This window comes from Gossypium hirsutum, chromosome A10 (assembly GCF_007990345.1).
Source record: "Gossypium hirsutum isolate 1008001.06 chromosome A10, Gossypium_hirsutum_v2.1, whole genome shotgun sequence".
NCBI lineage: Eukaryota > Viridiplantae > Streptophyta > Magnoliopsida > Malvales > Malvaceae > Gossypium > Gossypium hirsutum.
The window spans coordinates 33,021,046-33,029,951 of record NC_053433.1 but is presented as its reverse complement, the minus strand read 5'-3'; positions in this window follow the sequence as shown (position 1 = coordinate 33,029,951).

Below are 8,906 nucleotides of genomic sequence, written 5' to 3'. Positions count from 1 at the left end.
ACATTAGGTATTTTTACCGATTATGTCGTTTTACTCGTTTTCACATAAAATCGCTTAGTAAAAGTTGTTTAACACAATTTCAAGCTACATATTCTACCATAAAACATCAAAATAAACACATTTCACCTATGGGTATTTTTCCAAATATAAACCCTAGGTTAAATTATTGCTAGAATAAGCTTAACCAAGTTATCGGGATTTAAAAAATGTAAAGAAATTTAAAAACAGGGCTAAGGAGCACTTACAATCGAGCTTGGGAGTTTGAACAAACCTTAACCATGGCTGCTGCTGATAGAAACGGTTGAATGAAGAAGATGATAGCTAATTTGGCTTATTTCCCTTTTTAATTCTTTTAATTATTAGTTTACCAAAATACCCCTAACTTAAAAATATTTTATTACACCCATTTAATGTCTATTTTTGTCCAGAAATTAACCAATGGTATAATTACCATTTAAGGACCTTCAATTTAAAATTTCATAACAATTGGACACCTCTAGTATGTAGAACTCAACTTTTGCACTTTTTACGATTTAGACCTTTTGACTAAATTAAGTGCCCGAATATCAAAATTTTTGAACGAAATTTTCACGAAATTATTCCGTGAAAGTGTGGCTTGGGGCACGCCCATGCCCTTAGTCCGTGGGCAACACTGAATTTTAAACACGGCCATGGCACACGCCCGTGTGGACTGCCCGTGTTCAATACTGACTTTGGGACATGGCTATGGGACACGCCTGCGGGGCCTACCCGTGTCCTATACTAACTTATAAATTAAACATCCATGTTCAGGGCACTAACAACTTATTGCCATATCACACTTTTATTCCATGGCCATGACCACCTCGAATGGTCCTAAGGCATTCACCATGTACATATGCCATATACTTCTTATACATAGTGAACAAGCATAATCACATACCCACATCACAAGACATTTACACATATCATGGATGAATAGGCTTACAAGCCAAAATCATTATAAGCCACATCTCATGGCTACCTACAACAAATCATTATAAGCCAATACATTTGGCTAATCGCAACAACATCAATCATAGAAAAACTAAGTCCCTATACATGCGACTCACTTGAACACGTTTAACATATACATGTCAATACTCCAAGGGTAAAAGCTCGATAGTGTGATGCTGCCTCCGACGATCTCCAACCCCAAGCTGACCTGTCAAAACTAGAAAAAATGGAAAGGGGGAGTAAGCTTTACTCTTAGTAAGTCCATATGAAAATAATAAGCATTATAATAACATGTTTCCTTAGGTAAAATAACTATAATTATGATTTTATTCATATTCTGGTCAAGCTGTCTGCTCGAGTCATAGTAGATCAATTATTTATGACTCAAGTTATGGAACTCCAAATTAATATCTGTTAATTTTCATAGAAACTAGACTCATATCTATTCTAATCATAAAATTTTCAGAATTTTTAGTTTAGCCAATAGGAACAGTTTATTATTCAAATTCTCCCCTGTTTCGTTGTTTGACAGCTTCAACCTTTCTTCACTAAAATTTATTTACATCCTAGTCAGAGACTCGGATAATGTTCCCGTCTTTTTCTCCTGAAATTAGACTCATTAATTATTTCATTAATATGAATTTTAACTTATAATTATTTTTTTAAAATTTCTAGTGATTTTCCAAAGTTAAGATAGGGGAGTCTAGAATCACTCCGACTCTGTCTCACAAGAATTCAAATATCTCATGATTTAGAATCATTTTGCTACAGCATTTCCTTTATGTGAAACTAGACTCATTAAGATTTAATTCCATATTTTATTAAGTCTTTAATTCAATTTCCACAATTTTTGGTGGATTTTCAAAGTTAGACCAATGTTGTTGTACCAAATCTATCTTAGTGCAACAAGATAATAACCATCACAAATTTGTCATAGAAATTATTCTCATAAATACCATTCATTCATTTCACCATCGCCATAAGTCCATTTCATTTCACGTGTCAAACACGTGCTCATGGGTTTCGAGTACTTACCTGTGCTATTATTTAGCACTGCACTCGTCCAAACATGACAACTCACATGCATCATAATATTATCATATAACATACATTATGTATCATGGCAAGAACCTTTTATTTCATTTCTCGTATTAATCTTGTTGAATTTCTCAGAAAGTCGATGGATATCCCATTCACCGTCAATTCATACAAGTGATCATTTTATATGCGCACTCCCGCGAACCTCACATCTTACGGCGGGATTACCAATCCAGGCTAAATCCCCCGTAATATAAACTCCTGGAGTGATGTCGAGATTATCAGTCTAGGCTAAATCCCTTGTGACGACAAGCACTCTCAATGAGCTCGGATCTGAATTATCAGTCCAGGCTAAATTCAGACCCCAATCGGATTACCCGTCCGGGATAAATCCTTAATGCACACATATTCTTCGGGAGGCTCGATCACTTAAGGAACACCCGTCTGGGCTAGATCCTTTCTATATTTGAGATCAACGGATTACCCGTCCAGGCTAAATCCTTTTTTGCAACATGCAGGATCTCAAGTCATGTAAGCCATGGTTTATCTATCGAATTTTCCTTTTTATTCAACTGAGATTTTTTTCTCTTTCCTGTATCTCATTAGGCATAGCCGCTCATGTAATGTACATCCAATTTAACACATTTCCATGTTTATTTAGACATTAGTCCATAAGATAAACATGGTATTGCATATAATTATAATTTGGCATTTGTTACAATTTATAATCTTCATATCAACTAAATAAATATCCAACACACAATGTAACACATCAATTTAGGTTCAAGTATGAACAATAATAATATCATTGCATTATCATTGACATATGAACTTACCTCGGGTTCGAGTACGACTATTTATTTCGAGTTTGTGCTTAACATTGTTCAACCTCGTTCTAAGCCCGAATCTTGTTTTCCTTGATCTATAATATCATATTTAGCCTACTAATTAGTCACATTATTCATAGGGGTCCAAAAATCATATTTTTACAAATTTACATTTTGACCCCTAAACTTTTACATATTTGCACTTTCGTCCCAATGCTCGAAAATTAAACTTCATTCTATTTTATTATGTTTTATCACATGGTGATCATTTTTCATAACTATGACAGCCCCAAATTTCCATAAATCACCCATTTATGGCCAATTTTACAACTTTTACAAAATGGTCCTTTCGGACGTTTTCATCGAAAATCGCTTAGTTAAAGTCATTTATTAAACACCCAACACTCATTTTCTACCATTATACATCAAAATAAAAGCATGTCATTCATAGGTAAATTTTTAAACACAAACCCTAGCTCAAAATAATGGTAGAAATAGCTAGAGCATGTTACCGGGATTTTAAAAATGTAAAGAACATTAAAATCGGGGCTCAGAAGCACTTACTATTAAGCTTTGAAGCTTGGCCAAACCCTAACCATGGCTGCCCTAGGTAAATTCAGTTGAAGCAAGAATAAAGGGACACATTTGGGTTTTAAAATTTGTCTTTTAATGCATTTTACCCCTAAATGACCAAAATGCCCTTTTTGCCTTTCTTTGAAATTTTATCCATCTAAGGCCATTTTTGTCCAAAAATTTATACAATGGTATAATTATCATTTAAGGACCTCCCATTTAAAATTTCATAACAATTTGATACCTCTAACATGTAGAACTCTACTTTTGCACTTTTTACAATTTAGTCCTTTTGACCAAATTGAGTGCCCAAACGTCGAAATTTTCAAACGAAATTTTCACGAAATCATTCCGTGAAATCGTAGACCACAAAAATATAATAAAAATAAATTTTCGTACGTCGAATTTATGGTCCCGAAACCACTGTTCCAACTAGGCCCTAATTCGGGATGTTACAAATTGAAATCTCTACTTAAAAGTTTGTTCCTTAAAGTTCTAATTTTTTTTATAGGGCCATTATGCAGAAACTCAATAAGTTCAGATGAACTTAGAAATTTTCTACTTATTTGCAGGATAAAGTTTACACTTGAGAATCAAGTGGAGGGCCAAGCCAGACAACGCCAAGTTGAGGGAGAGGCGTGAATGTCGTTCATGTGTATAGAGGGGCTCCCTCAGAGGCCACACCTTGGGGATCAAGACAAGTGTAACAATTTTAGTTTAAATTTTAGTGTTGTAAATACTATTAAGTTGTGATGCTAAAATTTAGAAGAGTTATATTTCTTGTTAAATTTTTTGTGTGTATTTTAATAGTTTAAGTAAGCTAATTATAAAGACTCGTTGTCATAGTTATATTATTTGGGTCCTTGTATCACCCAATACCTAGGATTTGGCAGACAGATCAGGTCTAGGGTGCTACACCAATTTACGGCTTCAGCTCAAAACCCCTTTCCTAAACCTGCACTAGAAAGCATACATCAAGCCTTTTCGAGCAAAGTTTTGTTCATCCTTTCAACAACTCCATTCTACTGCGGAGTACTTCCAACGGTGCGATGTCTTTATATTCCTTCTCGTTTGCAGTAATCATCAAACTCTGATAAACATAATTGAAGACCATTGTTTGTTTTCAACCACTTAATGGACTTTCCTATTTGTTTTTCTAATAGTGTTTTCACTGCTTGAAGATTCAAAAGACTTCATTTTTCTATTTCAAAAAATAGATCCAAACCTTTCTGGAGTGGTCATCAATAAAAGTTAGAAAATATTTATTACCTCTTTTCAAGATGTCAAGAGTTAGACCCCATAAGTTAGAATGGATATAGTCGAGGGTCCCTTTTGTTCTGTACACTACTGAATCAAAACTTACTCGTGTCTACTTCCTATAAGTGCAGTGCTCGCAGAAACCTAACTTTCCAGCTCTAGTGTCCTTCAGATAATCTCTTTTACACAATGTTGTCATACATTTCTCACTCATATGACCAAGTCATATGTGCCAAAGTTTGGTTGAATTGGAATCTATGGAGAAAGAATCATATCACGACGTGTAACACCCCAAACTCGGTCGAGTAGGTTTGACCCAAATCTGATGTGCCATATTAGCCATCGAAGTGAGTCTCTGTTAACTCTCAACCTAACCTTCAACACACCACTTAATTTCAATAATAATGTGTTAAGTAAAAACACAGTAGCGGAATTATTTCATGCACAAAATATAAACATGCGAGCTAGCAAACAAAAAAGGAAAAGGTTCGCATGTCAAACAATAGAAAGACTTAAGAGTTTGCAAACATCAAATAACATAAGTTCGCATACAATAATATAGATTCGCTAAATATTAATAGACATAGTACTTAAGTTAGCAATTTACAATATGGTTTCGCAAACAAAGTAATCTTGCATGCAAGGGTTTTCATTCTTTAGCAGGTTTAGCATAAGTACAAGGGTTTACATGCATATATAGGTTCGTACAGCTTACCTGGGTTCGCTAAGTAGAATAACTAACTCTATCAGGGGTATGCATGTAATTTCTAGGGTCCCCAAAAATAGTACTTAATAAATCTGACTCATATATTATGATAAAAGGAAATACACGTAACACTTATGCATGAATAAACATAAACTTTGTTCATATTAAAAGATAATATTCTAAGACATGGTTCACAAAGATTAAATAACTTAAACTTTAAAAGAAATTATTTCAATAAAAGAGTCAAGTTATGATAAACCTAAGCCCACATAAAATAATAAACCCTATCGCCTAATTTCCAGGTTCGCCGATATCTATCCAGTGATGAGTCTCGCCAAGTCATTTTCCTCGTTACTACTATTTACAACCTACTTCCTGCGAAGTACAAGTACAAGAGGAATGGGTAAGTTCATTGCGAACTCAGTGAATAATCAGGAATTAATAGAGTATGCTTAAAACACAAATTTTTTATACAGAAAGAAGACTTAGTCTGAAAATCATGTCCCGTGCTAGGTTCATGTTGAAAGATGTGAGACCCAGTTCGCAGATCCTATTTGTTAGAAAACATAAGTTTGTAAAACAATTTCTCATGTATTTATTGAAGATTGAACTTAAAAACTTAGCTTGTGCTTGTTTGAAAATAAAACTTATATAGAATGAAACATGCTCAAATATTTGTCTTATCAGAATGACTGAAAAACATAAAATATATTATCGCACTTAACACAGTTATTAGAATCTTGTCTCATTGGATATACAGATCTCCTTATAACGCCTCAGAATGACTCAAAGAGTCATTATAACATGTCCCACAAATGCAACGCGAAGAAATACACTCTCTTGTACACCAACATGTCCCAGTGAATGGAGCATAGCTCGACATTCTCTTATCTCTCCACATGTCCCAAGGCCTCAACGCCCAAGTCACAGAGCTTATAGGTGAGTACTCACAATCTTTTGATATACCAATATATCCAACATAAGGCTCATAAAAGATGTAACAGCCTATTCCCGATCCGTTTGCTCGATCCGAACGACATTAAACCCTAAACATTTTTCATAAAATCATTCAAAAATAAATAAATAAATTATGACAATTCAATTCTATACTAGTCAATCAACTCGGGACCTAAATCGAGCTTACGAAACATTTAAAACATATTGAAAACAATTCTAGATTAAAATGAAACTTTTAAAAATTTTTAAGTAAAAAGTGAAAATAAGGGTTACACGAAAGTGTGCCAGGGTTCAGCCCGTGTGGCCAAACCGTGTAATAATTTTTGCTTGTGTAACTTAGGGTCACACAGCCATGTTGCCATGTTGTGTAACTCTCTAAAACCATGTGGACAATCCTGCATCAAAAATTAAAGAGGCCACATGGTCGTGTCATGCAACTGTATGGGGCCGTGTGGCAAACCATGTCCCAAGCCATGTGTTCCCAAAACCACCTTTTAACAAATGCCATTTCAAACACAAAAACAAGACACCAAGCTATGCAATAACCAACTTTGAAAACTATTCACAATGTGCTAAAACAAGCCAAAATATATCAATTCAAACAAATATGTCCTTATTAACACAACAATTCAAACATATATACAACAACCATTCAATCAAAGCATGCACCACAAGTTAGCTTCACTCAAATATCCTTCAAACTTTATATAGAAATTACCAAAGTTCATCCATAAACTAAACCATTAAATGCTCATATATCTTATTCTAAATGCATAACCTATCATAATCAATTTGACCATTCATCAAGCTCAAAACATTCCAAGATTGCCTATTAATCAAAACATACCAAAACAACCATTTAAATGCATTTAGATATCTTTTAATGCGTTCAACATCACAAACCACAACCAACCAATTTGCCAAAAAGGAATTACATCAACACATACTCCAAAATCTTCGAAGTGCACAACATTTGACCATAATGCTTAATATTTACATATCCAAAACCCTATTTACATGCCACTTATAACCGAGCCAAAATAAACAAATAACTACTGAATAAGTTCTCGATAGTATGATCTCCAATGACATTCCAATAAATAGTGAAAGTTCGACGATCTACAAAGAAGAAACCAAATAAAGTAAGCTTACATAATGCTTAGTAAATTCGTAAAATCAAACATATCATACCTGAAAATTTAATTATAAATCATACATAACAATGAAACGAACAAATCCTTTGTCAAATTTCACCATTTCAACTACCTGAAGTAATTAAACCTGGATGATTTACATCATCAAAACAAAGCAAGTCAAATAATCATATATCGATATATATAATTCATCACATCATCTTATACCATTTCCATCATAATAGTTAGCTATTTTGCCTGAAAAACATTAGTAAATCAACTTTGGATACACGAGAGGTAATACTCATAACAGCTAACATCAGGACATTAACTAATATATGATGCTTCTTACACAAGCTTCAGAGAATCTGCAACACATGCAAGACCTCAAGCCATCGGTATGGTATGCATCACAAGTACATAGTACTTGCCAAATAAAACACCAACAACTAATGCCTATTAAATATACACCAATATAAAGCCTACAAAATATACACCGACACAAAGCCTTGTACGCCCTAAAGATGTGTCATGTGTATCCTAGTTATTCACTAAGTTCACACGGGCTTATTTTGTTTCTTTGAGACATTCATACTCAACTTTATTCTTTCAAATCATACTCAAAATTCATACTATCAAATATGAAATAAGTTAAAACATTAAAAGCATAATAAATTTAATATGAACTTACCAAAATATGATAGCTAATGACACGCAATGATATTACTCGACTCATTTTCCTTTCTCGCGTTTATTAATCAACTAATCCATTTCATGATCTAAATATAATATTTTAATTCAATTAACCAATTTAAACATCTTAAAACACTTAAATTCATGCAATTAAACCTTCAATTACATTTTACACATTTACCCTAAACGTTCACCTTTTATTCAATTTAGTCCCTAAAACCAAAATTCTCACAATTATCATAAATTAACCCAAAAACCCTTGTGCTGAATTCTATATGGCCCCTAAACAGCCAACATTTACCACTTTACCACAACAATTTCATGTTATTTTACAATTTTAACAATTTAGTCCTTAAACTTTAAAATTAACAAAAATTACTATACAAAATCATCATATTTAACTGTCAATCTTAATAATCTATCATCAAAATTCAAGAACATCACAAATTCATCCATGGAAAAAATCTAAACATTTGACATTTTTATGAACTAGTCCCTAGATTAGTTAAATTAAGCTATAACCATCTCAAAAACATAAAAAAAATAAAAATGAATTGAAAAGCACATACCATGCATCAACTAAAGCTTGGTCGAACCTAAGGCAACTTAACAGTGGTGTTTTTCGGTTTCCAAAAACAAAAATGAAGAAGATGAACATGTTTTCTTATTTCAATTTATACTTGTTAATTTATTTACCACTTTAACCTTTGAAAATAAATGAAATTTCAAAGCATACCTTACCTAAAC